This window comes from Lutra lutra, chromosome 3 (assembly GCF_902655055.1).
Source record: "Lutra lutra chromosome 3, mLutLut1.2, whole genome shotgun sequence".
NCBI classification, from domain to species: Eukaryota; Metazoa; Chordata; class Mammalia; order Carnivora; family Mustelidae; genus Lutra; species Lutra lutra.
Genome location: NC_062280.1, coordinates 79,119,667 through 79,131,219, shown reverse-complemented (window position 1 = coordinate 79,131,219; position 11,553 = coordinate 79,119,667). Strand labels below are relative to the sequence as shown.

Genomic DNA, 11,553 nt, shown 5'->3' with positions numbered 1-11,553 from the left:
CATACCATAATGATTTGAAACTGGAACTCAATTACAAGAAAAAATTTGGAAGAAATTCAAACACTTGGAAGCTAAAGATCATCAAACTTAAGAATGTTTGGGTCAACCAGAAAATCAAAGAAGAACTTAAAGAATTCATGGAAACCAATGGGAACAAAAACACATCAGTCTAGAACTTATGGGATACCGCAAAGGTAGTCCCAAGGGAGAAGTACATAGCCATCCAAGCCCCACTCAGAAAAATAGAAAAATCCTGAATACACAAATTAATTTTATACCTTAAAGAACTGGGGAAAGAACAAATAAAACCTAAGCCATGCACAAGAAGAGAAATAATTAAGATTAGAGCAGAGATCATTGAATTAGAAACCAGAAATACAGTAGAGCAGATCAATGAAACTGGAAGCTGGTTCTTTGAAAGAATTAATAAGATCGATAAACCACTGGCCAGATTTATCCAAAGGAAAAGAGAAAGGTCCCAAATTAATAAAATTATGAATGAAAGGGGAGAGATCACAACTAATACCAAAGAAATAGAAACAACTATTAGAAATTATTATCAACAACTATATGCCAATAAATTAAGCAATCTGGAAGAAGTGGATGCCTTTCTGGAAAATTATAAACTATCAAGACTGGAGCAAGAAGAAATTGACAACCAGTAACGAGGTTGAAGCAGTGATCAAAAACCTCCCCCAAAACAAGAGTCCAGGACCTGATGGATGTCCAGGGGAATTCTACAAAACATTCAAGGAAGGAATAATACCTATTCTCCTGAAGCTGTTTAAAAAAATAGAAACAGAAGGAAAACTTCCAAACTCATTATATGAGGCCAGCATTACCTTGATCCCAAAACCAGGCAAAGAACCCATCAAAAAGGAAAATTACAGACCAATATCCTGATGAATATGGATGCCAAAATTCTCAACAAGATCCTAGCTAATAGGATCCAACAGTACATTAAAGGGATTATCCATCACAACCAGGTGGGTTTTATCCCTGGGGTGCAAGGGTGGTTCAACATTCGCAAATCAATTAGTGTGATAGAACACATTAATAAGAGAAGAGACAAGAACCATATGGTCCTCTCTATTGATGCAGAAAAAGCATTTGACAGTATACCGGATCCTTTCCTGATTAAAACTCTTCAGAGTGTAAGGTTAGAGGGAACATTCCTCAATTTCATAAAAACCATCTATGAAAAGCCCACAGCAAATATCATTCTCAATGGGGAAAAGCTGAGAGTCTTCCCCTTAAGATCAGGAACACGACAAGGATGCTCACACATACCACCATTGTTCAATATAGTACTAGAAGTCCTAAAAACAGCAATCAGAGAACAAAAAGAAATAAAAGGTATTCAAATTGGCAAAGAAGAAGTCAAACTCTCTCTCTTTGCAAATGACATGATACTTTATGTGGAAAACCTAAAAGACTCCACCCCCAAATTACTAGAACTCATACAGCAATTCAATAGTGTGGTAGGATACAACATCAATGCACAGAAATCAGTTGCTTTCCTATACACTAACAATCTAACTCTATAAACAGAAATTAGGGAATCAGTTCCATTTACAGTAGCACCAAAAACCATACAATACCTTGGAATAAACCTAACCGAGAGGTAAACAATCTATATTCTAGAAATGACAGAACACTTATGAAAGAAATTGAAGAATACACAAAAAGATGGAAAAACATTCCATGGTCATGGATCAAAGGATACACATTGTACACATTGTTAAAATGACTATGCTGTCCAGAGCAATCTATACTTTCTATGCCATCCCAATCAAAATGCCAATTGCATTTTTCAAACACCTGGAGCAAAAAAATCCTAAAATTTGTGTGGAACCAGAAAAGACCCTGCATCTCCAAGGAAATGTTGAAAAAGAAAAACAAAGCTGGGGGCATCACATTGCCTGATTTCAAACTATATTACAAGCTGTGATCACCAAGACAGCATGGTAATGGCACAAAAAACAGACACAGATCAATGGAACAGAAAAGAGAGCTCAGATATGGACCCTCAACTCTATGGTCAAATAATTTTCAACAAAGCAGGAAAAATAGCCAATGGAAAAAAGACAGTCTCTTCAATAAATGGTGCTGGGAAAATTAGACAGCTATATACAGAAGAATGAAACTCGACCATCCCCTTACACCATACACAAAGATAAACTCTAAATGGATGAAAGACCTCAATGTGAGACAGGAATCCATCAAAGTCCTAGAGGAGAACTTAGACAGTAACCTCTTTGACATTAGCCACAGCAACTTCTTTCAAGATATGTCTCCAAAGGCAAGGGAAAAAAAAGTGAAAATGAACTTTTGGGACTTCATCTTGGTAGAAAGTTTCTGTACAGCAAAGGAAACAGTCAACAAAACAAAGAGGCAACCCATAGAATGGGAGAAGATATTTGCAAATGGCACTACAGATAAAGCGCTGATATCCAAGATCTACAAAGAATTTCTCAAACTCAACACCCAAAACACAAATAAGTCAAAAAATGGCAGAAAACATGAACAGACACTTCTCAAAAGAAGACATACAAATAGCAAACAGACACATGAAAAAAATGTTCATCATCATTAGTCATCAGGGAAATTCAAATCAAAACCATATTGAGATACCACCTTACACGAGTTAGAAAGGCAAAAATTGACAAGGCAAGAAACATCAGAAGTTGGAGAGGTTGTGGAGATAAGGGAACTCTCTTAGACTGTTGGTGGGAATGCAAGTGGGTACAGCCACTTTTGAACACAATGTGGAGTTTCCTCAAAACATTAAAAATAGACCTACCCTATGAATGAGCAATTACAATACTGGGTATTTACCCAAAAGATACAGATGTAGTGAAAAGAAGGGCCACATACACCCCGATGTTCATAGCACCAATGTCCAAAATAGCCAAACCGTGGAAGGAGCTGAGATGCCCTTCAATAGATGAATGGATAAAGAAGTTGTGGTCTGTATATACAATGGAATATTACTCAGCCATCAGAAAGGACGAATACCCCATTTGCATCAACATGGATGGAACTGGGGGAGATTTTGCTAAATGAAATAAGTTAAGCAGAGAAAGACAATTATCATATAGTTTCACTTATTTGTGGAACATAAGGAATAGCATGGAGGACATTAGGAGAAGGAAGGGAAAAATGAAGGGGGGAAGTTGGAAGGAAGGATGAACCATGAGAGACTATGGACTCTGGGAAACAAACTGAGGGCTTTAGAGGGGAGGGGGTGGGGGGATGGGTGAGCCTGGTGATGGGTATTAGGAAGGGCACATATTGCATGAAGCACTGGGTGTCATATGCAAAAAATGAATCATGGACTACTACATCAAAAACTGATGATGTACTGTATGGTGACAAACATAACAATAAAATAAATAAATAATATTTAAAGGGAAAAAATAAAATTGTCTTTTTGCCTTTGATTTTAGAAAATTTTATTACAGTGTGTCTTGGAGAAGATCATTTTAGATTGAAATTTTTAGGGTGACCTACTGGCTTCATGAACTCAAATATCCAAATCTTTCCCTAGACTGGGAAAGTTCTCAGCTATTCTTTCTTTAAATAAGCTTTTTACCCCATTCTCTCTCTCTTCCCCTTCTGGGACTCCAGTCGTGTACACTGTTTCTCTTACTGGTATCCTGTAAGTGCTGTCAGCTTTCTTCATTCCTATTTCTTTTTGGTCTTTTGACTGGATAATTCCACTTGGTCTGTCTTCTAGCTTGCTGATTCTCCTTCTTCGTTAAGTCTGTTATTGAAGTTGTCTGTTGAATTCTTCAGTTCAAGTATATTTCTTAAGCTCCAATATTTGTTTGGTTTATTTTTATGTTTTCTATTTCTTTGTCGACCTCATTTTGTTCTTGCATTTGTTTACCTGATATTGTCATATAACTTATCTGTGTTCTCCTGTAGCTCTCTGAGCATCTTTGAAACAATTATTTTAAATTCTTTGTCAGACAATTCCTAGGTATCCATTTCTTTGAGGACAGTTACTTAAGGTTTACTATATTCCTTTAGTATAGTCATGATTCGCTGATACTTCATGAACCCTGGAGCCTTGAGTAGGTGTCTGTGCCTTTGCAGAACCGGTTATCTCTTCTGGACTTTATGGATTGACTTCAGTCATGAAACACAATGTGCTGTCACCCTGGGTCTAGTCCTACAGGGCACAAGGTGTGGGGTCATGTGGCAGCAGTGGATACAGGGGTGCATGATATCCCTTTGGCTTAGGCTGCTAGAACACCCATGTGGTCCTTGGTCAGCACTGTGGGGAATACAGTGCTATAAGGACTGTTGGGATCCTTAGCAGAACCTTCAGGTCCAGTAGCTCGTGACCTGGGCAGGCAGTGATGGTGGCTAAAACCACTGGTGTGTGCACACTTGGGTATGGATCCCGCAGCAGGTGCCTGTGTAGTGGCTGGGACCAGATGCAGACACACACGTCGTGGGTGGGGGGGGGAGGAGTAGGACTGGCTGACTAGGGACTCTTTGGCAGCTACGGGGACCCTGGATGCTGGCAGGCTCTCCCATGGCTGCACAGTTTGTCGCAGGTCCGCATGCGGCAGTGGAGGCTGGTGACAGGTGTCAGGCTAGCGGCACGCAAATACGCAGCTGGAGGGGCTAGCCCCTGTGCCTGCTAGGCTATGGAGCTCAGCTGCAGGATTCCATGCTGGCATCTTGCGCTTATGCCTCCACGTAAGTTGGGTTTGACTGCAGCTCCTGGGCTCTGGCCTGGGTGAGGGAGGAGGCAGCAGGGACAGACGCGGGAGGCTGGTGTCCACAGACGAAAAATAGTGGTGGTGTACCAAGCGGAAGGTGCTGCATCATGTTCATCAGAATCTTCTGGCTTTGTCTACAGAGCAGGTAACTATGGACCAGGATTGCCCCTGCTGCGTGGCGACTGTCTGTATCCCCTGCTCTTCCTCCTTGTTCCTTGCTGTCTCTATATGTCTCTGCTTTGCCACTTTCTGGGTGCAGTGAAACTGAAGTGAGACTTTCAGGGGGAGCTAGAAGGCTGGGGAAGCTGGTCACTGACCTTCATTTTCCTTCCCTGGTGAGGGAGCTCTTTCTAGATGGGAAAATTCTCTCTTTACACTGAGCAGTGCTGGCCTGCAAGATGGGTTGAGACAGGCAAAATGAAGCTGTCTTCCTTTGCTTCTTGTGTGGTTTTTCTCGGATTTTTTGTTTCACTGTGCTGCTTAACTTCAAATGGACCCCAGGGCTCTCCCAGTGTTGTTTTATTCTTGGATAGCTAATTGTTGCTCTTTGTGGGGGAATGAGGCTAGGTTTCATCTATCACCATTTTGGTGATGTCACTCCTGCCATTAAGGAAAAATCTCCATCAACTGCAGTCTGTTCTCCAAATGAAAAAGTAGGTGTTTTTCAGCATAAATGTTTGAAGAATTTGAGGGAAATGAAAACAAAAATTATCAAAATGGGTGACTTTCCTGGTTCCAAATCATGATGATGGCCACTCCATTGATGACTTAACCTTTTGAAGTTTAAAGTGTCAAATTATGGATTTCACTTATGTTTTCATAGATTAAGATTTTAGGTTTCAGTTTTTTTTTTAGATTTGTCTATTTATAGCAGATTATATTAAAATATATTAACTAAATAATGAAGTCATTAATTTATTGCCATTTCTCAGTTTTATTTCTATATTTTACCTTTTCCTATGAATTCACCCTTTTCCTGTGTATTTGAATTCTCCATTGCCTGAGGCTTGGTGGGGTGCAGAGTCTACTTCGTACCCTAGAGGTCCACTCTCTTAGCCTCCCTTGTGCTTTTTGTGGGGTATGTGACTCAGGCTCATCTTGTCAGATGCAACTACTGGGGGTTTGAATTGGGGGTTAGTGATATAAGACAGTAAGGATACAAAGCACTCCTGCTGGCGGTAGGGCTGGTCATATCCTTATCCTACATGCCAGCCCAGTAGAGATAGCACTATTAACAGTGGTGTCTACTACCTAGTGGCTGAATTCCTGAGAACAAACTTTCTCATTAGAACTCTACAGTCTTTTATATTTTAGTCTTCACTAAATCCCTTCTCTCCCTCCACCCTATGCCCACAGGCATGTTTACATGTGTCTGAACACCAAACATGACAAAATATGTGGTCTTTGACCAGAAAGCTATTTTGCCTTTATATACCCCAATTGCTGGAAATGGAAAATGAGGAAAGTGTTTTTTTCTTAGGAGTAACCAAAAAGCTCATTTTGAATCTCATCTCATGGTGGGCTCCCTCCTTTATTCTTAGCACCTCCAATCAAATTCAAAATGGAACATTGGAAACTCTCTGTTTCTAGTCAAATTAATTTGTATTTTGATGCTCTGTACTGTTAATATATTCTCAGGGGAAATTTAAAAGTCATTTTTCACTTAAACAGATAAACAAAACAGCAACATGTACTTAAGAAAAGGCAATAAGCCCAAGTGTTCATCAACAGAGGAGTGGATAAACAAAATGTAGCATATACAGACAATGGAATATTACTCAGCCTTAAAAAGGAAGGAAAATTCGATCCATGCTACAACATGGATGAACCTTCAAGACATGCTAAGTGAAATGAAACAGTCATGAAAGGCTGTGTATTGTATGATTTCTTTCACAAGAGATTCCTAGAGTAGTCAGTCTCATAGAAACAGAAAGTAAAATGTTGATTGCCAGGGGCTGGCAGGGAAAGGGGAGTAGGGAGTGAGTGCTTCTTGGGAACAGAATTGAGGAAGATGAAAATGTTCTGGAAATGGATGGTGATGATTGTTGTACAACAATATGAATGTACTTAAGGCTACAGAAATGTACAGAAAAATGCTTAAAATGGTAAATTTTCATTATATTTATTTTACCATGATAAAAAAAATAGTAAAAAATACTCTCCAGAAGTAACCGCTGTTTTTTTTTTTCTTGTGTATTCCTCCAGGAATTTCCCTATGCATATATATATATATATATATATATATATGTATGTATTGTATGTATACCTAAAAATACGTGTGTGTATTTTAACATAAAGTGTTCTGTATGCATCTTTCTTTGCTTATTCTATCTTGGACATACTTCCAGATCAAAACATATAGATGTACTCTATTCCTTTAGGTGGTATCAAAATATACTCTTAATCTTGAAATAATCTAAATTTTTGATTAGTGTCCTACTGCTGGACATCCAGATTAGATTCTTTCTCTTTTCTTTCTTTCTTTTTTTTTTTTTTAATCAAACAGGGGTGCCTGGCTGGCTCAGTCAGTAGAGCCTGTGACTCTTGATCTCTAGGTCATGAGTTCAAGCCCCATGTTGGGAGTGGAGCCCATTAAAAAAAAAAATAAATAGGGGTACCTGAGTGGCTCAGTTTGTTAAGCATCTGACTCTTGATTTCGGCTCAGGTCAGGATCCGAGGGTTGTGAGATGGAGTCCTGCATGGGTTCTGCGCTCGGTGTGGAATCTGCTGAAGATTCTTTCTCTCCCTCTCCCTCTGCTGCCCCCCCTTCTTCCTTGTGTTCTCTCTCTAAACAAAAATAAATAAATAAAATAAAAATTTTTCAAAAAATTAAGCAATACAAGAGTGAACATTTAAATATACATCTTTCAGCTTGAGCACTTGGGTAAATATATGTGCTTGACAAATTTTTAGAAAAATGGCCTTTAGCTGAAAAATTATCTGTTTTAATAATATGGTAGATATTGTCAAATTTCCCTCCAAAGTGTTTGTACCAGTTTACACTGCCACCAACAATGTATAGACATCTATTCCCCACTTTCCAGTAATGGATATTATCAAATTTTTCAACTGTCGATTTAGTGGATGAACACTAATGTTGAGCAATTTTTGCTATGTTAAGAGCTTTGTAAGAGCTTTTTGTAAGATTTGTAAGAGCTTTTAATGCACAGTAACAAAATTAGTTTCTTTGTCTATCATATTGTTGGCAAATATTTTCTATGTCTGTCATTTGTCTTTATGCTTTTTGAAACAGCTACGCAGAACTTCTAAATCATCACATAGACACAAATGTATCCACTTTTTCAAGATTAAAAAAATTCTTCACACCATTTCTCGTACTTTTGTGGTTTCTTCTTATAAGTCATCGATTTATTATTTTGGTGTAAGATTGAGGCGAAGAAACTTGGCACTTACATAAAAATAACAGTTACTCATTAAACACTCTGTGAAGCATTATGCTAGTGCCTTCCATTGGTCACAATGAAATCTGTATTGCTGACAGGTAAGGAAGCAGGCTCAGCAAGTTCCCATTGCCAACCCAGTAACACAACTAGCAACTGGTAAAGAGACAAGACTTGTGCCCTAGCGATGGTCTGAATAGCTAATTTGGTCACAGAATTTAAGACCATAGTGGGGACCTCTGCTTTTGTACTCTGTCACTTCCTCTATTTTACACCAGAAGATCTGAGCTCTAGAGACATCATACAAGTAGGAGCAGCAACTTTAAAAACATGTCAGAACTCCTGAGTCCCAGCCTTCTTCCAAAAAACCTTTATTCTCAGACTTTCCCAGGTCAGCACAAGAGGGTGCGCAAGACGTTTCCTCATGAAGGTGATTGACAATTTCACCTACAGGGACTGCAGGGACCGTGAGGCTTTCTGGGGGCTCCTTTGCCACTGTGAAAGACTGTAGATGCCCAAAGCACCCTCTCCCCCTCCCCCACTGAAACCTGGAAACCTGGGCTCTTAACTGGAGTTGGGGAGGCCTCTGGGCTCTACTGCAGGAGGCTTGTGACCTAGGCTTTGTATTTATAGATGTATATTCTTTCTCCTGGGGCCATAGTTCATACTGTTCATCAGATTTTCAAAGAGGATGGGAGGAAATGTTAAGAATTATGTCACTGTACATATATAAAATATTCATGGAATGGATGCTTGCATTGGACTGTATTGCTTCCTGAAAAATTTCTTTAATAGGTATCATTTCTTCCTGAAAGATTTCTCCATTAGAAATTCCTCAAGCAACAAAGGTGAGAGTCTGTTCTTTTACTGTCAGCAGATGTGTAAAAAATGTTCAAATTGTTTCCTTTTCCAGGGCTCCCCTCTCCCTTCTTCTGGAATCTTTCAAGTCTGAGAGGCAAAGTACTCCTGAATGTCAGAGAAGCTACACAGACGGTTGTGGTCCGAAAGTTTCCGGGGGGCCGTGAGTTCCCCAGACTTAGAGTCCTGGCTGTTCTGTGGCCAGAAACACAGCCATCCATGTCTTCAATTATCGCACAGCCCAGGCTCCCGCGAGGACACCTTGTCCCCTCCAGCCTCAAGCAGCAAAGTGATTTCTTCGGCTACGCAGGAGGGAAAGGAGGGTCGAGATGGCAGAGCTGAAAACCTGCAAGTGAAATCAACTTTGAATTGATCCAGAATGAAGCCTTGTTTCCCTCCTAAGCTGCAAGTCTTTGAAATGCTCACTGGTGTCTTTGGGGTGGGAAATTAGCATAACTTCCTTCTCTCACGGTCAGGTCTTCCAGCCTCCCAGTGGGGGCTCTCTTTGAAATACGAGGAGTGTGTGTGGAAAGGTTTCAGGAGCAAGGCTTGCAGGCTAAGAAGAAAAGCAACTGGCCTATTTCCCATCCAAAGAGTAACCAAATACAGCTGTAACTTTGGACTAAGGTGCTTGGGAAAATGATTTTTATTATTATTTATTATTTTGTAAGAAGCAAGTGTACACTGCTAAGGAAAGGATCTAAAATTGTGGCTTCGGAAATCTAGCTTTGCTATTACAGTCTAACCTGTTATGGAAAATTTAACAAGTTAGCTGATTTCTTAGGAAGAGAAACCTCACAATTAAAAAGTTTTTTAAAAGACACAACGATTAAGTAATGACTTAGAAATACAAAAGAGATTCCCAAACACCCAGCAGGTACAATACTCTTACAGCCTGTTCCTATTTCCTTCAATATTAACTCTGTTCGAGTGTGAGCAATTAATTAAGGAAGCTAAAATTCTCTTGTGTTTTGTTTACCCGTGGGAGCTATAACAAGATCGCCGCTGAAACAGGAAATATACAATAAATCCCCCCTTTATGACTGGAAGTGAAGTATTTTATGGTGTTTGCAAGTCATGTAACTTTGTAGGGGAAACAAGTAAATTACATTGTAAGTTATGTATTACTAAGTAGTCTCTGCTGCATAATAACCTGTTTTGTAGATCTGCCACCTCTTTGTAATTGCAGCCGGTGTCTGTCCTAGCACATAATCAACTGTGATGTTGAAATGAAGAGAAAAGAGGTACTTGACACTGAGTTTGTGAAAACTTATGTGTAATGAGGTTTCCCACAAGCAAATTAGACCAACAATGATATATTGTATCTTATTAACTTAAGTAGAAAAAGTTAGGTGACTTAAAAACTAGGAGATATTTCGAGAATATGGTTTATTGGGCCAATATTGTTTTCAAGGAGTCTTTAATTTAGGAGTGTTTTGCCATTTTAAGAGAAATTCAGAGTAGTTATTCTTTGATTACTGTTACCAAAAAGCTAACTTTCAAAAAAGAAAGAAAACAAGACACGATCTTAGTTTTCAAAATCCAATTTATTTGAAAAGCCTGCACTGTGGCAGGGGGTCACTATATTATGTGCATTTGAACCAAACTCTTTTTGCTCAAGTCAGTCTACCCACCTCAGATCCAAATCTGGTGGTGGTTCTTGATACCTATAGCACATCTCCCATGTCTGACTTTGCAACTCCAGCCTATCACCTATTCAAGTGTAGATGTAATCAAGATGAGACTAATAAAGCATGTTTCTTATTTTGATGCTATCAAAGATTGCAGTTTCATGTCTGTAAAATCTGGAGAGACTTGTGCGCCCTGTATCTCCAGTGTAAGGTTCTAACCTATGATAGTAGTGACCACCAATCTCACTGTAACCCAGACTGGCTATAGAAGGAAAAGAAACATTTCTTCATACAAATGAAGACTAATTCATCATCGAACCCATTCACCTGAAAAGGGGTTGAAGTGAAGGGAATGCAGAAGAAACTCAGAATCAACCCTCTGCGTCTGTTTTGGTTCATGGTCCTTGCTCTGAATGTTGGGATTGTGGCTACAGTCATAGAAGGCATTTTGTGAACCAGAAGATAGACTGCAAATACCGGAAACTGCCAGAATATTAGCTAGAGGGTTCAGCCTTGAGTGAGACTCTTGAATGCTGAAAGAAGTGCTACCTTGTGGCTGCATGCATTCTGTACAAATTAGGGAGGGCCTCATAAAGGAAAAATCCACGAACCAAATTCAAGAAAACTAAAAAGTAAAAAAGAATCTTCTGCTGTGAGACCATTGCACTGAATTTTTAGTATATATACATTTCTTTTTTTTTTTTTAAGATTTTATTTATTTATTTAACAGATGGACATCACAAGTAGGCAGAGAAGCTTGCAGAGAGAGGAGGAAGCAGGCTCAGCAGGGAACCCGATGCGGGGCTCAATCCAAGGACCCTGGGATCATGACCTGAGCCGAAGGCAAAGGCTTTAACCCACTGAGCCACCCAGGTGCCCCAGTATATATACATTTCTATTCTATGTGCTGATCACTAGGGATACTGT

The 11,553-nt window shown here is 39.5% G+C and overlaps 1 pseudogene; it reads left to right on the top strand.

Annotated features, from left to right (window-relative positions):
- The first annotated feature begins 9,107 nt into the window (after positions 1 to 9,107).
- On the top strand, positions 9,108 to 11,225 carry LOC125095571 (CUB and zona pellucida-like domain-containing protein 1; annotated as a pseudogene).
- The last annotated feature ends 328 nt before the right edge of the window (positions 11,226 to 11,553 follow it).